This window comes from Lissotriton helveticus, chromosome 3_1 (genome assembly GCF_964261635.1).
Source record: "Lissotriton helveticus chromosome 3_1, aLisHel1.1, whole genome shotgun sequence".
Classification (NCBI taxonomy): domain Eukaryota; kingdom Metazoa; phylum Chordata; class Amphibia; order Caudata; family Salamandridae; genus Lissotriton; species Lissotriton helveticus.
In genome coordinates, this window is record NC_136061.1 from 1,394,004,787 (window position 1) to 1,394,023,595 (window position 18,809).

The window sequence follows — 18,809 nt, forward strand, 5'->3', positions numbered from 1 at the left end:
AAATATACTCTCCCACTTGCTGTGGTGAGTCAGATTTCAGTGGGAGGAGCTATTTTTAGTGCCTACTGACTTATTCTGGCAATCTGACAAACAACAGGTGTTCTGTTCACTCCCAAAGTGAATGGTAATAAAGATGTCTAAGTCTTGTTTTTATATGTCACATTTACTCTGCATTCAGAGACAGAGGTCATCAGTTAGTTTGTCTTACATTTGTTTTCTTTCTCCGATTTCAAAGTTAGATGATTTTGTAAAGTGAACTGTGTGGAAATCCTAAAGCATGTGAAATGAAACACTGCAAAAGTTCAGGCTTTTTTTCTAACATAATATTGAAATAGCTAAAAAGTGAACTGTACAAACATTTCAAAATATATTTAAGTAGTTATGAAAGCACATTTTCGTAATACTGTGTAGTGAAAAAAAGACGTGTGGTTGAAAACAAATCCAAACACTTTACCTGGTGATGTGCAAATGATAAATATTTTAGCTGAAACCCAATTTCCAAACATTATTTATGCTCCATACAGTTTTATTAGTAAAACTGCAAGCTAATGGGTAAGGTTGTGGCCATTTTAGTGGAAAATGTGCTGTCTGTAAATAACAGAGCACTACCACATAATACTTTAGTAATATATTTACTAAAAGTGAACTTTTAAACATGAACTTGGAAATATCCTTGCCATGATTGCAATGCTATCAGTGAACTAAGGAGCAAGTCAAGGGTCATGTGTACCCTACATGTGAGCTAGATTCTTATTAAACATGGAGCAATTGTTTAGTCTAGTAATAAAAAATAGGGTTTTTTTTTAGAGCAGTAATGCTGAGCTCGCATATTTGAAGGTGCTCTCATTTGTGATTATGAAGAAAAAGTAAGCAACATAAAGTAAAGTATTTGCCTAGGATCACACAATTTGAGACCAGTTTACTGATCAAAAACATTACATTACAGTTAGGTCGAGTAGATTATTCAAGTTACTAGACCTGCAGGTATAGTAAACATTTTTATGATTTTTTGAAGCCTGAAGGGGTCTAATCAGCTCCATGGACTTTGCCCCTTTCAGGTGTGTAGGCTGCAGAAATAGCATTCACTGCTTCCGTGGATTTTCGGGGGGGGGGGTCAGCTTCCATCACATTTGATGTCCTAATCGTCTCCAACAACCTGGACAACAACTGACGCCTAGGTGTTCTAGAAAAGGCTAGACAGTGGGAGGACCTTTGTGGAGAAGCTCCTATCGCTGTTCTTATCTAAATAAACAGGGTGCTGATGAGTCCAAGAATGGAGACGCCATCTATAATATGGTGAGATAAGAGGTATTTTACTTTCCAGTATTAATGCTGTTTTGTGAGCAGAAAGAGGGCAGAACAAAATAAAACACTGATTATTGTATTTTTATAGGGTGTTTCATAATAATGTGCTTGCAGCCCCCAGATGTCCCTCATTAGCACGATCCTCTACTTTCAGACCCACAGTTGGGACAAGAATTGTGTGCAGGCATGTTTCCCTGCCCTGGGTGCTAAATGCATGTACATAGTATCCAGACTTTAGATATTTGCCCATAGCCCCAGACTAATCTAGCATGCGTGCAGCGGCCTAGCTCTGTCTCTAACACAGGTAGGTCCTGGGCTTGTCCAGTGATCTGAAGGTTACTTATGGTCAGTGGAGTACCATCCCTGTCAAGCGTTTAGTATAGAGAGTGATGGTGGACGCTTAGCACGATTTGAGAATCCATACCGTGATCAGATATTTTTATCTGAGTATGGAATGGAGGCCTACTGGACACCCATGTAAAATACTGCTCATGTGCGAATACTCAGCTGCCAGCAGCAGGGTTCAGGCATGTCCGGTTGGTGCTGGTCAGCTGGGCAGTTACAGGAAGGCTTCTAGGAGCTTGTTCCGTCCCTTTAGCTCAAACAGGTCAGCCAACAGACCCTTGAAGTTACTTCTTTGATGCCAGGGTTCAAGGCAAGCTCATCTAATCTTCCTTCCTCAGACAGGAGGGCAGTCCTTCTTCTGAATATTCCACAGGTCCGGAAGTTTTCTGATGAGAGATTCTGAAGGTGCCACTTTTATCTCCAGTAACAGTCTGTGGGTACGGGATTCCCCTTTTGTCTCACTTCCCCCCTTTCCTGAGTTTGTATCCAAACTTTCTCTGGTAACAACGGATAAGAAGGCTTGGATGTGAGCTGCATTTGTCAGTGGCAGGGCAGGCAGCCCTTAGAAGTCAGAAAGGGGGGCGGGCAATCCTTGTGTCCACCCTTTGAAGCTCAGGAAGGGCTGGGTGCAACCGCCTAAAACATCCTGCTCAAAAGAGCAACACGCTGCCCCCTCACCCAAGGCTCTTTTTTCCCCATGTCTGAACCTAATCCACAAAACACCACATGAGAACCATTCAGAGTCAAGTGACCTTTGACACTGGCAGAAAGGCACATTTGGGTTAGGCAGATTAATGCCAACTTTCCAAAAGAATGAACCAAAAATAGGCTTGGGTCCTGTCACTATCTGGCCTAGACCACTATAATGTGAGTAACAAGAAAATGACCAGATAGGTTGTTCAACAATTATTTAGCAATACCTAGACAATAAATCCTAATGATGAATGAAACACGTTGACTATGAGCTGAAGTTAGAACAACTGTGGGACACTGTTGGGACTCATTAAAAGAAATGTATTTCCCATTGGTGGAATAACCCCATCCAACATCGAGCTGTCTTCAGCTTAGTAAACAGGCAGGATTTCTTAAATAGGGATATGTCCGCCTGTTCCTTCATATGTTATATAAGGACTGGTGCCCTCTGATGATTTTTGGAGGCCATTGACATTTTGTATGGTGTTTATGTTTTGTATACGTGTTTATCAATTATTTTGCGTTATTATTCACAGGCACTTTGTTGGTAAATGTGTGATATTGTCATTTATGTCTCTGTGGTGGCATGATGAAATGTTTTCATGTAGAATGTTCTGAAATTGAAAATGAACGTGTAATAAATCATTCATACTTAGGATTTATTGTCTAGGTTGCTAAATAATTGTTGAACAACCTATCTGGTCATTTTCTTGTTACTTACAACTTTCGAAAGAGCAGTCCTGTCAAGTATCACGCATCAGGCGTGATACTAACGCATTTCAGTGTGGTGATCCGCATCACCGCACTGAAATGCTTTGTCACGCATAATAAGCAGATAGCGCCTTGGCTGTCATACTGATTAGACTAAGCTGGAGTCGAGTGGCTGGCAGTGCTGCATTGCATCGTGGTGTGCTCGCAGCTCACAAAACGGGGCTTCTTAGGGGATGACTTACCTAGAAGCTGCAACTGCTAAAATGTATCACGTGACTAGACACTTTCCCGCACGGGGCGCATTGCAATATGACTGACGTCATAGGCACCGGCCGGCCGGCGCGACGTTACGTCCAACTGCAAACTCCCGGGCTGCAGTTAAGTCTGTGGGAGGCTGCCCTAAAGCCTAGGCTATGGCAAATCATAGCAGTGCATCATGGTGGCAAATTAAAATCAGTCATCATGACCCCCGCGACCACCGGACCCAACACCACAGGACTGCTGCGCATCATGTGGAGCCCACTGTGCAGCAGTGCCGCCTGCCCGGACACCGTGCAAGTTTGCCAAGGGGAGTGACCAGTGTTGTAAAGGACAGCACAGGCTACTGTGATGAGCTCGCTGCGCCGCGGCAAATCCAACGGCCGGCCCCGTCCGGGAAATGCAGCTCTCGCTGGCTGCAGTTGGCCGTCGCTGCAAATCATCTTCAAGTAAGCAGAGAGAGGCATACATTAAAAATACTAAGTTAAAATTGCGGGTATTTTCTTGCTTTTCTCCTTCCACGCATGTATGACACCTGCACGTGCAGCCACATATTTCACTTCAAGCACCACGACTGAAAATTGAGCGGTAGATAGGCGGACTGAAAGGGCTTCATCCTCACTAACCCCCCCTCGTGTGTGTCCGCCCGGGCTGAGACAGCTTCCCGGGCACACACTGCTGCACCCGAGTACTTCACAGGTCTTTAAAAGACCTTTTCCTTGTTAATGAGGCTTTAATGTTTTTCACCCCATTCTTAGAGCCCCTGCAGCTCGACTCAGGCCCCCCCAGAATTTTTTTTTAGCGCCCCTGTCCCCCGAAATTTGGCTGTAGTTTCACCTCTGGTGGTAAATGTACATTTGACTGCACTGTAGCTGACCTAAACGCACAGGCATTTTCAGAATAGTAACTTAAAATTTGCCTTTACAATTAAAGAGAATTTTAAATTGCAATTCATTTTAGTGTAAACAGCATTTTTCTATCTGATCTCCCAAGCTGAAGGTATCATTTATTATGTGTAATAAGGTAACCAGGGTTACTCTATAGCAGAGATAGCCTTACAGCAGTGGAAAATTACTTGAGGAGTTGTTCACTGCCTTTACATGTAAAACTTAAACCCACATTTCCTATGCCTGTGGCAGCCCACTACTAGAATTTAATTTGAGGCCCTGGGTATATTCTGTGCCATTTACTTGGGATTTATATGTTTATTAAATGTGGCAATCATCTATGAGGGCCAATTTTACTATGTTTTAGGGAAGGAGCACCAACACTTTACCACTGGTTAGAAGTGGTAAAGTGCACAGCGTCCTAATGCCAACAAAAATGAGTTCAGCAAAACAGGGGAGTGAAGGCAAAACGTTTAGTAAAATACCATGCCAATGATGCCAGTTGTATATCTGTTCGGAAGTGGATAGAAGCCATTTTAGAGAGAACATGATCCTGCTAACCCTGAGGAAGGAGTGCCTGTCCAAGAAGAAGACAGATGGAACACATGACCAGTGTCTATTTGGCGCTCATAAGAGAATATTGAACCAGAGCGATATGTCGGACCCAAGTGTCAGATTATTAGACTTCCTGCAGTATCTCTGTGCCTCTTCCAGTTGGGAACTGCATCTACCCGGTCACAAATAGTGAGGCCTGGTCGGGGCTGTGATTGTGTGTTGGGACTAGATTCTGTGAAGTTGTGACTGCCTATCAGTGCATAGGTTGATTCACAAAATTATCTTCCATTCGCATAAAGTCGATGCACAAATTACAATCAATTTTTTGAATGGGAATTTCAGGCCCTATGTTCTTTTCAGTCCAGCCATTTTGAGGGCATTTCTGACAAACTCGTACCCTCTTTTGCCCAAAAGAGAGTCCTTAAAATGTATATAATTTAACTCAAGCAATAGGACTTTGGCAGATCAACCAATGCCTTGTCCCACCCCAAACACAAGAGCATTCAATAGAGAGCTAGTTTTAGGGTAGGCAAATATTTTAAGTTTCCCTGTTATAAGACATTTGTATTATTCCACTGCATTACCTGTGGTGGGTTTTAATGACTGCAATAGTCTCAATAGCCGTTTTCCAACCTTGTCTACATCAGTGCTTAATTTGTAAAAGAATAAGTGTGATGCATAAAGCTTTTCCCAGAAGGCCATAGCAGGCACTAACATATGCCAGTGCCCCGAATACTGAGGCTGCATAGTCCAAACTCCAACTCATGCCTATTTAATCTAAAACCAAACACTCCCTGACTCTTGATCTCACTCTTGAAAGTTTTTGCTTTCTCCAGTTATTTTCTCTGTCTTTTCAGTTGACTGCTTTTCTCTCTCATGCTCTCCGATGTGGAAAAATAAGTGCCAGGTCCCAAAAATAAGTGCCAGTGGGCGCCACCAGAAACTACCAACTCAAATTAAGCAGTGGTCCACATGTCCTTGAAAGTCTAGCATGGATCCAACCTTCCTGGATCTCTGCTGGACTCCAATAATTCGAATGACCCTCCACCTAGTAGGTGTCTATGCTCAAAGCATCAGGAGTCTGGAAGTATAATTTGGGAAAGGCCATAATATGTGTAGACACCAGCACTAATCTAACTTGCCTGAAATATGAACCTGCACAACCTCTTTAATGTAAGACTCCCTTAAGTTTTATCGGAAGTCAGGAAGGATATGAAAAGCAGTGTGGACTACCACATTACTTACTCTAACACATTATTCAAGGGCAGAAAATTGTTGGTGTCACGAATTTTAGCAAAAAGTTGTCTTTGACCCGCCAACATAAAGACGCTATATTCAGATATTATTAGCACAACTTATTTGAAGCCATCTATTATTCTGTTTTATTGAACCACATTGTGAAATTTGCTCATTTCTGAAAGAGGTACCAAAGTGACTATGAATCTAATGGTGTATAAGAAAGTAAATATCAACAACTACATGTAGGTAAGAAATTGAGAAAATACTTAGGTTGACAGATGAGTGACTGACACGTATGTACTGGTGGATGCCAAAATATTCAATTTAACAGTAACAACTAATAATAGATCTCTGCTACCCAGTTACGGCCGGCACAGGTAAGCGCGGTGAGCAGGGCGCGGCGTGGGGGAAGCTGACAGACGACGGAATAGGTGTTATTTATTTATTTATTTATACCCATTCCATTGTCTGTCGACTTCCCCCACCCCACCCCCGCACAGCCCCACCGCCCCACCATGTTTACCTGTGCTAGCCTCCGCTGCTGTTACCCGACTAAGAAAAAAACAAGAACTTTAATGAGCCTTTATTTATTTATTTTATTTATAAAGTTTTATATAACTTGATCCCGAAGGATATCAGACTTGAAACAACTTTGTGCTTTACGGAAAACCTATCTTCAGAACAATCCAAGGAGTTTTGATAACATATCTGACCAATACGCTTTCCTGATACACAGAGTCAAAAACGTCTGATATGCCAATCACAAACTAAAGACGGCATCAAACCCTCAATCATCACGGACAGATCACTGGTCTTCAGCATGACGAGTCTGCTACTTTAGAGCTGATACCTCAACGTGATCTTACTGCCCACAACTCACAACAATAGCAATGGTTAATGCCCTCTGAACACACTGTCAATCACCCACCATGAGGCCCCAGTCTCTCTTTCAAATGATAGAGAATACTTGTTGCATGACTGACGTAATAATAGGTCTCACTTTATGTTTTGGGGTGAACACGATTTAACAAGGTATACAATATGACATTCACTGTTAAATCAATGATGTTAACAAGATGTGGCTCAGTTTAGAGGCTGTGAAATTATATTCAAATGTGTTCGACTATTGGCTTCAAGTCATGGATTATTCAACAGGGTGGAATACATTCTTGCTTCACTGTCTTAGGATCAGTCTCAACTATCGACGATTGCCCAAAATGTCTGTCAATCAATTAGCTGAAAGTGTTACCATATCCTTTTTTCAGGCACATGAAATATGCAGTGAATATGATCTCCAGGGGGTCCTATAATGTAAAGGGCACACTTTCCCTATTTGCGTCTGGCGCACCTTAAAACAGGTACGCCAGGCGCAAACAGGAAGGTGTGCCCTATTAAAATGAATGTGCTTCCCCCAGGGCAGCCGCGAGCTTGCACTGCCCTCATTCCTGTGAAAAATGGAGCGGCTGCTTCGAAACCGCTCCTTGTTTGCACCGGCATGCAAGGGAATTTTTTTAATGTATTTATTTAATGCATTTTTATAAAGCGCGGACTTTACCCGAAGGTGTCAGAGCACTGCACAATAGAACCCGTTACGTTACATGAGAGAACTGTTGCAGGAATAGAGCAAACAAAAATAGCATGAACAGACTGTATAAGCAAAAGTAAGAATAAATATGACAAATTTTACAATGACTAAAGAACTTCCTGGCGAACAATAGCAGGCCATAGAATCAAAACAACGCAGGCAAAAGGAATACAATTTCAAACACAGCAAGCACAGGATGTATAAGCAAAAATATAAACATATGTGACAAATTTACAATGACTAAAGAACTTCCTGGCAGGGTCTGAGAAGGAGGGAATTAGTTCTGAAAGTGTCTTTGGAATAAAAGAGATTTGAGGTCCGCTTTGAAGATCTGGATGGAGGTGATGGCACGGTCCATGTGACCATCTTTCCCCCTACAGAGGGCTGCTCTCCAGTATGCCACTTTTTACATGGTGCACCGTGAGTGTGCTTCCTTGTCTCTGTGGCCGCGTCTGTAAAAGGAGGGTGCTGAGGCAAAGGGATTCCATCATTTGCATGGGGCACGCCCCATACAAATGAGGGAACACCCCCTGAAGATAGCACTGGTGCTTTAAATGTGCCAGCGCTATCGGTATTACAGAAGGGGCAGTACAAGCGTCTGCAGCCCATTCTGGCATATCAAAGTGCCCCGGGGGCATGCAAAGCGGGTGCAAACACCCTTTGCGGCCCGGGGCACCTTGTGTAATACAACCCCTGTTCATCAATTGAGACACCCGCTGCCTATGAATAAATCAATGTCTTATGTTACGATGTGCAAGTTTAGATACTATGGCAATAAGGGCCTTGAATAGAATTGCAGAATGCAGCATATAGCACTCAACAATCAGAAATGTGATGAACAACTGCAAGGCTTCAGTGTTTGACATTATTAACGACGTGTGAACACCAGCAACAAAATGGCACTCCTCAAAGGTCTACCCTGGTGTTCTCTGTGTGTGGCTAGTTCAAGGGCCAGGCCAGCCTTCGGTCTTCAGTGTTCATCAAAGGACCAGGAGCCAGCCAGGATCAATCAAACATGTTTAAGGGTTTACATCACAGGAGCTGACTTCAGAAGAGAGAGAGGGATGCTTCCAGTCATGCAGTCATCAAATAAACCCTTTCGGCCATCCTTTTTGTCCATCCATCCTCTCCTTTATTTAGCTATACGTTTGTTACACCTACATTCGGTCTTTAAGTTTTTCGGATTAGGCATGTTTCTGATATTAGGCGGCTGTTTTTGTTAATTCAGCGACATGATCCCATTTTTTTAAAAACAAAATTAAAATTTTCTGCAAATGTTGTGATTAGCTCCTTGGTCGGTTATGCCTGGTTTATACCCTTTTAGTGCAAAATGTATACATATTGATGAATCGATGGACGTCCTTGTTATAAGTTATTTCTAAATCCACCCCTTTTCTCCCCCACACCATGTAAGTCAGAATATTCAGTCAGCACAGTCTGTGAATAAATACCATCTATTTATGATGGTAAATCAGCAAGCAAGCAGAGAAAGAACAGTGTTTAATTTGATGCTGAGGGTGCAGTTATGGCCCAGTGGTATTCATGTTATGGTCACTGGCACTTATTGTTCTTCATTATACATTAACCCACAGCATGGGAGAGAAATAACACTGAAGGAGGAAAGGTGGAGGAAGAAAAAGATTGTCAAACAGTGACGAAGAAAGAAACCAGGAATGAAAAAGAATATACAGGAGGGAAAAAAGAAGCAGGGCGTGTACAGTGGTGGAAGAAAAAGGCATAGGGTGGAATCAAAACTAGGCAGTTTAGGTATAAGGCAATCCCAACCAAGGGCATAACAGTAGCTCCTTCAGCACAGGTAGGCCCCAATCTTCCAGGAGGCCCCCAACACTCCATGGGTGAAGTGGGGCACATTCAGCGCAAGGTCAATTAATATCTGTAAGATATAGGCAGGACTTTAAGTGGGAAGAAAAACTGGGGGTCTCTCAAAGGGGATTGGGCAATGTAATTAAGGGTGTGGCTTGAAGACATTGAAGCTAAAAATCTGTGCGGCCCGACAGATATTTTGCTGCTTCTGTCATTGCATCCAAGTATATAATGCAAAAAGTAACATTACACAAACAATAAGTCTGGACTATTGATTTTGTTAACAGCTGTTAGTTGCATTAGATAAATAAGCAACAACTATGGCTTTGTTGTATTTAATATTGAAAATGCTTCCGTTCTGAAATGATGAGACTACGAAAGAACTATACAGAGTCTCTTTGAAGTTACATCAAAGACAGTGAAGGGTGGTACTGCTGCAGAATTAAGTTTTCTTTTTTGTATCCTGGGGCTGAGGGCAATTGAAGAGCCCAATAGGGACCCGTCTCAGCATCTGCTTTTTAGAACTGCTGGTGCTGAACACCGAAAGGACCTGGCACACTTAAAGTGCTGGATTTGGGCGGGTCAGGGTTCCCTTGTCACATTCTGCAGGGGGGTCCATTATTTTGAGTTTTGCCACTGAGTACAATGTTTGTCAGCACCGGCTGTGGGCTTGTAAGAAAAACTTTGGGCACTGGCATTATTATTTTACAAATTAAGCACTAAAAGAGCATGACGCAAATCAAGGGAGTAGCCAGAAAATTAAAATACTACCCACTTCAAACCAAAGTTCTTACGGCACCAAGTAAATGAAGCAAGTCATCACGACCCTCCCCAGAAGAGCTCTCTTGTGGCTTTCATCCAAGAATCCATTCATCTTTCCACCCACCTGCTGATATCCACAACTTCACCTTTAAATTCTGTCAACCATTTATTCTTTCATCTATCATTCAGTTTTTCACCATTCTATTGACTCGTGTATCCAAAACTATCCATCCATCCTTTCTCTTATCCCTCTTTATCCACTTTATAACTCATCCATCCACTCGCCCTTTCATCATCCATCATCCCTTTAATTCCTCATCCTTTTATGTATTCATCCACCCTTTCATCCGTCCATCCTCCCTTTCATTCCTTCCATCTATTCACCCTTTCACTAGACCCATCCACCCTCTCATCATCCATTCACATTTTCACTCATCATCCATCCTCGATTTTGTTCATCCATTCTTTCCCTTATCCATCCACCCTTTCACTCATCCATCCATTCTTTCTTTCGTCCCTCCTTTCACTCTTTCATCCATCCATCCATCTACCCATCCACCCTTTCACTCACCCATCCACCCTTTCACTCACCCATCCACCCTTTCACTCACACACTTGTCCATCTGTCCTTTCAGTCACTCAACCAACCAATCATCCACCCTTTCACATTATGTATGAGCCTTTGTCTGCCAAGTTTCAAACAGAAGAGGGATGCCAATAGCTTGACCCCTGCTGTAGCTGCTAAAGCAGTGTTTTCACTACACGCCTGGTGAAAAGTAATTTAAACATGAACATGAATGTGAAAACTTGAAGTATGCAGGCTTACAGCACATGCTCATAAAAGGCTAATTGAGGGGTAGTACCATGGAGCCCAAACAGAGTAACTTCAGTAAGCCATATCATATTGCCTATATAACCCACCCTGCTCTAAATTAGAGCCTTAGCATTATAAAACATACAGTTAATACTAATGTGAAAAATGATGGAAAACGACCACCCTGTTGGAGAACAGTTTTTGTTACAGTCCAAATTAAATACTTGAAAACCTGTGGCAAATAAATTAATCAAATAGAAGGTTCTCTATTATTACAAAAAAAAACATGCATGAAGCAGAATCAATCTGCCACATTTCTTATTTTAAAAACAGCATAACTGGGAGTAAATCATTTGTTTCATTCTTTCAAAGAAAGGGCCATCATGAATTAGGGTTCATGTTTGTATTAAATATGTAATTATTCATAGGCCAACAATGGGATACATATCGGAATCCCACAGAGGGCGGTTACCTTACTGCTGGTGAATTATACGGGAGCGAATATGCCTCCTTATCCCGCAGTCTTTTAGTCCGCAGGGAATCACAACATGGTTGTTACAACTATCGCGTTGTAATTCCGCATACCATTACTCCGTAAGTCGGAACAACGACTTGCGGAGGGGGGGCGCTGGATGTTGGAATAGTATATATTACTATTCCAACGCCAGTCTGTGCGGACAGTAGGGAAGGTGTTGGATTTTAAATCCAACACCTTCCCCCCCTCCGCAAGTCGCTGTTCCGACTTGCGGAGTAATGGTATGCGGAATCACAATGCGGTCGTTGTAACGACCAAGTTGTGATTCCCTGCGGACTAAAAGTTTTGTTGTAAACAGTGCCGGACTGGCCGTAGCGGGCACCGGGCAATCCCCCGGTGCGCCGCACGAGTAGGGGGCCGGTTTGAGGCCCCTGGGGTCCGTTTTTGTTACAGGGCCGTTTTTGCAGCATAGCTGCAAAATCGGCCCTGTGACAAAATCGGCTGAAAACCGGCCCTGGCAAAGAGCTCGGCGACACCCACAACCCCCCAGTGGGGAGGGGGGACCGGCCGAGCACTTTGCCAGGGCCGGTTTTGGTTCCCAGTCGGGCCCTGGTTGTAAACGTTCTTTTCCATGGGAGCACATTCCTCACGGACTACATACCTGTGTGGAAACTCATTGAAGTACACTTCTACTACTGATATCAAGTTTTTTATTAAAACCCTGAGGATGTTCCGAAAAATTTATTTTTTCTTGAACGAAATGAATTAGCTGGACGTTCTTGATGTATAAATATATGTTTCAAGAAAGACAAAGGATTGAACTGGTTTCTACAAAAATACACCACCTTGAATTATAATGGAAAGAAGTATATAAATACTCCCCTGGTGCACCATTCTATCCAAATTATCAATGTGATACATTGCGTAAAGTTCTTTCGACCAGATTTACTTTGGTGCTATTCATTAGGTTTTATACAAAAACGTACCAAGATTCAGGCGGGCCCCTTTAACAGCTGAGATAAAGTGTTCAGCTAAGAACTGCCGCTGTAGAAGCCCGACAACCAATCTTGAGTGACCTTTAACCCAAGTGCCAAATGTGAACAGCACTAAATGTTTGGTTTCATTCAAACTATCAGAGTGCTGCTTACATTGAAGCTTTCACGTCTTTCTCAGGGTGCGGCCAATTGGAATATGCAGTAAGTGATGGCTCTCAGTGTCACGTGCTTAGGAATGGAACCTTGGGGGGGTGCAGTCCTACACAGGCCCCTCATAAATAGGACAAAAAAGCCTCTAGATTACAGCCCCCAAGGAGCAACTGTGTGTCTAGTGCATAAAGTTACGAGACAACACACCGGTGCTGTGTATCGGAGTCACATTTAAAACAAACAGGTGAGTTTGATGCCATCCGACCTAATCTCTTTTGCACAATAAGACCTACCAACATCACCCCCACTCCAGCTTAAAAGCGACGGTTTGCGGACGCCGTTGACACAAATGATGAAACATGATTCAACAAAACATTTGTTGGAGAGGAAAATAACATTTAAACTTTTAAATCAAATTACGACATTTTGGAGAGAAAAATAATAAACGTGCACCAACTACATGTTCAAGAAAAATATTGCAAAATGCGAGAGTTTTAGTTACTACATCATGAAAACATGCAGACAAAGATATAGACTAAATGTGTATCATACGTACACGTAACAGACTGTGATTGATTAATTTGAAGATTATTATTTTTATTAACTTGTGGTAGAAACATGTATATTATATATTCTCATGTTGTGTAGTTTACCCCCTAATCATTATTAATGATATATATATATATATATATATATATATATATATATATATATATATATATATATATATATATTAAGAATTTATCATATGTTATAAATAATCCTAGTTATGAGGATGAGCCTTACAAAAATTTACCATTATTTTTTAAGACAATTGGCAATCTGCTGGAAGAAGCTGTGTGTACAGATACCTATGCTATTATGGGGGACTTTAATTTTTATTTAGAGGCTCTAAACAATTCCGATACAGTGACCCTTATTGATATGAAGAAATGCGCTAATTTGGTGCAATGTGTCACTGATCCTACCCATGTGGCCAGACATGCCCTAGATGGCATTTTTACTAACCATCCTGGGCTTAATTTTACTGGGATGTTGCCTCTGGTCTTGTCAAACCATGTGGCTGTCTAATTTGAACTGACACTTAAGAATCATTCCAACATTGGTGGATGCTCCAAGAAACAGATTGAATTCTGAGCCTGGAATAAAGTAAATGGGAAGGAATTGTAGTAATTTCTCACATCCACGGCAGGTCTTACCTCCTAGGACTAGAGGAAGCAACCTCCACATACACGCAATGGGTGGAAAATGCCTGTAGCATACTAGCTACAGTTAAAACTATTTTTTTTAAAAGATCACTCCCTTTCGCACCATGGTACACAGAAGAATTGAGAAACCACAAATTTAAGAGTAAGCGTCTTGAGCGCAGTTGGCGGAAAGATTATAAAGATGAAGAGATATACAATAAGAGCCTCCAGAGTTATAAACACATTTGTTAACTGTTAAACAAAAATATTTTGTAAGCAAAGTTGCCTGGCTAAAAACTCATCTAAAGAACTTTTCAGAACAATTTCTAGTCTGGTATTACCACCTCCATCAATATTTCATTCCAGTCAGGAACTTTGCGATGACATCGCAAATTTCTTTCTAAATAAAGTAGAGACTATTTTCTCAGCATTTGATGATCTCAATAAGGCTGGTAGCTCTACAGCTAGGGAGGCTTCGAATTCATCCTCTACACCTCTTCCCATCCTAGACAAGATTACACCACTATCTGTGGAATGCACTTACAATTTTCTTCTGGCAGCCAAATCTGGCTCTCCGGATGACCCCTGTCCAGTGGCAGTGGCCAAGCTTGCTGCAGGGCCGATTTCATGTGCCCTTACATCAATTTTCAATATTATGATGGAAACAGGTCAATTTCCTAAATCCAGGAAGGTGGCCTCTGTTCTGCCCCTTCTAAAAAAGTCCAATTTGGATCCCAAAGATCCAAACAGCCTCCGCCCAATATCGCAAATTCCTCTGCCAGCAAAGATAGTTGAGAAGGCTCTTAATACCCAGTTTAGTGCGTTTCTACTAGAGACTAATGCCTTGGATCCTACTCAATATGGTTTCAGAAAGGGATACAGCACGGAACCAGCCCTCATTAAGGCAACTGAGGAGATCAGGAAAGCGGTGAACCAGGGTGGCAGAGCGGCCTTGGTCCTACTGAACCTGTCAGCGGCCTTTGATACGGTCCATCATAATCTTCTGATGAACCGTTTAAGGGCCTGTGGGATCCAGAACAAAGTGTGGAAACTTCTTCATTCATTTCTTTCTGACCGAGTTCAAGCTGTGTCTCTGGGCAATTACCATTCCAAACCTTTTGTGCTGCCTTGCGGAGTCCCTCAGGGGTCCTCGCTTAGTCCAACGTTGTTCAATGTATATGTAATGTAGGCCAAACTGTATACCTGAAGTTTCTTGACTTGCTGAATCTATTGCTCGTGGTAGAATTTCTCAATATAACAAATACCATGAAACAATGTTTTTTTTTCTAGAGTTCTCAAGTACTGAATAAGATACTTTGCTAAGTTTTCTGCCACAATCCAAACAGCTGACTGGTAAATTGTCCCCTTGAAATTGCTCATGTGCTCTTCCTAAAAGGTGCACTGTCCGAGCGTTTCACTTATTGGATTGCTTAAGGACTGCGTTATGTTACTAACTATTTCTCTACAATTTGTGTATTCTTTAAGTCACTTGACACCCATCCTATACGAACTTACCAATGGACTGAATGACCCGACCAAATGAGATGATTCCAGGAGGTGTCACACCCGGAACTGTAATAATATAATATTGCCTGATGAGAGAGTTCGGGGAGTTGGAGGGCCAGAGCGAGAAGAAAGAATCTTTGCAGACTGGTGAACTGACTGGCTGACAAACTGGTGTACAGACTGCAAGTGTTGAATGAACTGTCAGTTATTCCCTTACTATCGCTGACAGGCATTTGCAGAACTTCCATTACATATTGGAGTTGCCTGATGCAGATTTACTTGGTTTCCTTTCCAAAATGACGTGTATGCATATATGTAGGAGAGTAGGGTCTGCTATCCTATGGTCTCCCCAATTTTTGCTTTTTGCTTCACTGGTTTTCGACTTAATGTGGCTGTGGGCCTGCTAATCAGACCCCCAGCCTGCTGTTCTAGCTCTAAATTCACAGACATGTACTATAGGTACATAACCAATTTGTTACTGGACACCTTGTCAGCCCCTATCCAGTGCACCCTAGGTGCCAAGGGCATAGGTGCATCTTTTGCCACCCCTGGCTGGTACTTAAATCGACACAACTGGCTGTTCCCACAGCTGGGACAAGGTGGTGTACTCACCCCTTGCTTAGATGTAGTATACCTATGTCTAAACCTATATCTGGACACATCTATACCTATCAGTCACTCCTATGGCAGGCCTTTACAATCCTGGAGGCAGAGTGCTTGGTTTTATGTGAGATGGTGCTCTAGCATGAGCTGAGCCTGACTGCAGTGTTGGGACCAATTCCTTAATGCTGTTCCAGTGATACTGCCATACCATATACTCTTAAGTGCATTATAATCCTTACGGTTATTGCAACTCTGGTTTGGCTTTATCAAAACATGTCGTGTTTGGTGTCATACACATTGGAATACTATCCCCTTGCCAGTCCTGGTAATGGGGATAGCATCCCACCCTTCTAGAGGGTGCAGGCATGTTACTTTACTAAATCGCGGTTAATCCTAACCAGAGCCCCAGCATCACAAAATGGATGCTGCTGCCACAGACACATGTCTGGCCTCCTGCTGCTGACCGAAACTCGGCAGAGGATACCTGGACAAAGGGTTTCCTGTCACAGGGAGGTGTCACACCACCCCAGACAGGAGATAGTTGATTGTAGCAGGGAGGGTTGAATGAAACTAGACACTGCCTGGGCGCACAAGGTGTCTCTGGACAGATTCCAGTCAAACCGGTTCTGGGGCCATCCTGCCCCAGTCCTGGTGCGAAACTGGACAAAGGGAAAGGGGTGTAACCACCCCCTTCCCAGGTCCCACCCATAGGAGGGACCTAGCAGGTAATCCAGCCCCTTAATTCGACTTAAAAGTAGGAGCTGTGCCAATGCACATCAGATTATCCTGACTGAAACTTATGAAATGAAACTCTGGACCCTTCGGCATCCCACTCCTCGTGGAAGACTGAAGAATCTCCCTTGTGGTCAAGGAGTGACCACCCTGTGCAAACAGGCATCATCCAGCACCTCGACGTTTGCTTTGTTGCAGTTCCCGCTGGAACTCGAGCAACAGAGATCAACAAGACCCAGCGTGCCTGCCTTCTAACAGCCCGATCCACAGTCCCTGCAGAGCTGAGACCCGTGGAGGCCACCTGAAGCGTGGGAGCGGCCATCTTGGAGAAACAACAAAGCGCTGACCGTGCAGCATCCAAGGCCCCCTCGAAGCTGTGCAATGGAGTCTGAGAAGCTCCAGCTGCGAGCAGCTTGTGCACCGAAGCTCTCCCCTCCACATTCGGCAAGTGCTGCGTGGGGCCCTTTTGCATCTTTCTGCTCGACGCGTTGGTCCGGTCGCTTGCCTGTTGGCTAGTGGCCCCAGGACCGACGAAACCTTGAATTTACACAGCTAGTCTAGTTGCTCCAAACTGGCACTCGCTCCCCTGAAAAGGAGCACCCGCTCAGACCTTGCTGGTCCGAGTGTTAAGCCATCTTCGATTCCTGCGTGGGTTACATTTGCCAAGGCCTGTTGACTCCGATCTTGAAGCCAACACCGCCAACAGCGAGAGCCTTTGTAGGACAGCTCGTGATTCAGTCCAGGACATCCTCGGTGCTCCAGAGACCACGTGGCAGTGGAGAGAAGCTACACAACATCGACCTGATTGCGCCCGACATTGCCAGGTTCCTTCCTGGTTCCTTCCTGGTCACTGGCTAGTGACCCAGACTCTGTCCCCTCTGCTTTCAGGTACTCTACAACTTTGATCCACCCTTGGATCGCACCGGACACTTCTGGACGCCTGCAGCATCTTCATCTCCAGGCACCCTAGATCTTCGTGACGAAACCCGACACACCTTTGCACCTGTGCACCCGCTTCCTGTGGGTGAGGTAACCCTTGAACGCCGGTGCTCCTGTAGTGTTTTACACCTCTAGTGTCTAAGTCTAAAGTTTTGTCCTTCTAGGCCAGTCGGCAGACTCTTAAAACTGTAACTCGATAACTTTTATGCACCATTGACTTTACATTGGTGCAAGCTTGTGCTTTAGGCACTGCACCCGAATCCTGTGGGCTACTCCCGCCCTAACTGCTGTTAGTGCATCGTAGTCCAAGCGATCCCCAAGGCCCTAGGCCTTACCCCAGATCGATTAGTGATTGTTATACCACTTTTTTGATATATGGTTTGAGTGGCCACCGGCCTCATCCAAAACGTTTAATTTGGATCTGCCCTTTTATTTTTTGCTCCCTCTCTTTTAACTGTGTTATGTTATTGTGTTGTAGTCCTCCTTACTCAAAGCGCCGGGACACTCTTTTTGAGTAGCCGCGCGCTATACAAAAATAAATATAACATAACATATCATAACGTGTAACTTGTCTATGTTATACTGTGCTTTTATTTAAACACTTGTGCTTCATTGCTCATAAAGAGTAGTGGGGATTATTCTAAGAATAAATACATATATTTTGATAATATATAACTTGTGTGGTGTCCTTTCATTTGGTATTACAGGATTGTATATGGTAAAACAGCTCGCTTCACTCTCCCTCTGAAGTTAAGCCTTTAAGGCTGCTTAGTCCATGCTACCCCTAGGATAGCTTGCCTATAAGGTTGACTTACAACCAGCACAATAAGGGATTGTTTGGACTGATATAAGGTGCCCCCAGAACTAGAGACATCATACATCAGGCCAACTTCTCACATTGGTGAGCAGCGGTACGGATTCGAGCTTTGCTGTTGTTTTACCTTTGCAATCTTATATCAAATTGAAAGATCACATTAAGTACCATAGGTACATATAAATAAAAGCTTAGCATATTTAAGTTCTCCTGAACTTAGTAGTTGTAGGTAGAAGGGCTTAGCACACCCTGACTACAACTCACTAGCAAGGTACAGTAGGAAAACACTTAGTGTAGGTAGGTGCATCACTTACACCACACTAGAGTCATGTCTGGCACAGGTGAAGCTACAGGCTCTTTACCTGTGACGGTTGACCCTCCACAGGCAACCTCCAACTATGACAAATTCAGCCACAGAGACTTGAGTGCC

At 43.3% G+C, this 18,809-nt stretch overlaps 1 protein-coding gene across 1 annotated transcript in view; it reads right to left on the minus strand.

The window, feature by feature from the left end:
• The window catches only part of ADCY5 (adenylate cyclase 5), a 951,006-nt gene that overhangs the window by 644,594 nt on the left and 287,603 nt on the right, over window positions 1-18,809 (minus strand). The gene's annotated exons all lie outside the window — the stretch shown is intronic.